Below are 1432 nucleotides of genomic sequence, written 5' to 3'. Positions count from 1 at the left end.
CCTGCTTGCAAGCAGGTCAGTTCCTTCTTGAAAGACCTTATGAAAAGCAGCAACCGTATCTTGAAATCCCTTCACCCAAAACCACGCATTCATGAGTTATATTTTCTGCCTTCAGGTTATCTCAGGTGACAGTCTTACCAAATATTTACTGCTTCATAAGATGGATCATCATTTTTCCAGTTTCCAACACTTTCTTGCTGTCTGCTGTTCAGTCCCAAGACCAAAGACACATATTTTATGCTTTTATCTCAGCAGCATCACATTTTCAAGGACTAATTTCTATGTTAGTCGGCCTTTACTGCAATAATGCTGTGTAGTAAACAACCCTCAGCTCTCCATGACTTATAAAACAAAGGCATCTGGCTCATGGATCTTAGGTTGCCTGCAGTGGTTCTGTTCCGACCTGCAGGTGGTTCAGGTCTGCTTCTCCGCCCCTACTCTAGGGCCTACGCAGAAGGAAAAGGCTCTTTTTATGGCAAAGGACAGGAAGGCAAAAGGCTAAGCTAAGCCACACAAGCACAGTTTAAGTCTCTGCTCACATTTTATTGACCAAAGCAAGTCACACCGTCGGGCCTGATGTCAGTGGAGGGAAGAGAGGAGAGAGCAAATAGTCACGTGACAATAATATACTCTTACGTCACCAGACAAAGGTCTGGCCTCCAGTATTCATCGTTCAAGGGGTCCCTAAAATGGAGCGGGGTCGGAAGGCGAGGGGTAAAAATATGGTTAGGAAAAGACTTCTATACATCTGCTGCCACTCAAAGCTTTAATCCCCGTTTTCCTCCCTCTTAAATAGCTCCTTTCCCTAAAAGACCAGGCAGAGCTGGGCTGTGTCAGTATCTAATTTCTGAGGGGAGTACAGAGACTTTTCATCTCCACACCTAAATGCTCCTCGGCACGCCCCCAAGAGCTGCTGTCTCGCCCTTCACCAGCTGTATCTATCTCCAAATGACCCAGAGATTTCTCTTCCGAGCCCTCTGCTACCTCTGCTGCATATGAGTCCTCTTTTACCACTCTGTTCTGAATGGGATGATCCTTTTGCCTTGTGTGTGTGTATGTGTGTGTGTGTGTGTGTGTGTGTGTGTGTGTGTGTGTCATCGTCTTTTTTTTTTTTTACATCTTTATTGGAGTATAATTGCTTTATAATGGTGTGTTAGTTTCTGCTTTACAACAAAGTGAATCAGTTATACATATACATATGTTCCCATATCTCTTCCCTCCCTCCCACCCTCCCTATCCCACCCCTCCAGGCGGTCACAAAGCACCGAGCTGATCTCCCTGTGCTATGCGGCTGCTTCCCACTAGCTATCTACCTTACGTTGGGTAGTGTATATATGTCCATGCCTCTCTCTCGCTTTGTCACAGCTTGCCCTTCCCCCTCCCCGTATCCTCAAGTCCATTCTCTAGTAGGTCTGTGTCTTTATTCCTGTCT

The 1432-nt window shown here is 45.8% G+C and overlaps 1 pseudogene; it reads left to right on the top strand.

Moving 5' to 3' along the window:
* Positions 1 to 1432, top strand: part of LOC103087423 (putative Golgi pH regulator C) — a 10077-nt pseudogene that overhangs the window by 4111 nt on the left and 4534 nt on the right.

The sequence above is a fragment of the Lipotes vexillifer genome, unplaced genomic scaffold (assembly GCF_000442215.2).
Source record: "Lipotes vexillifer unplaced genomic scaffold, Lipotes_vexillifer_v1.1 scaffold815, whole genome shotgun sequence".
In the NCBI taxonomy this organism is placed as follows: Eukaryota; Metazoa; Chordata; class Mammalia; order Artiodactyla; family Lipotidae; genus Lipotes; species Lipotes vexillifer.
This window is presented reverse-complemented; position numbering and strand designations above follow the sequence as displayed.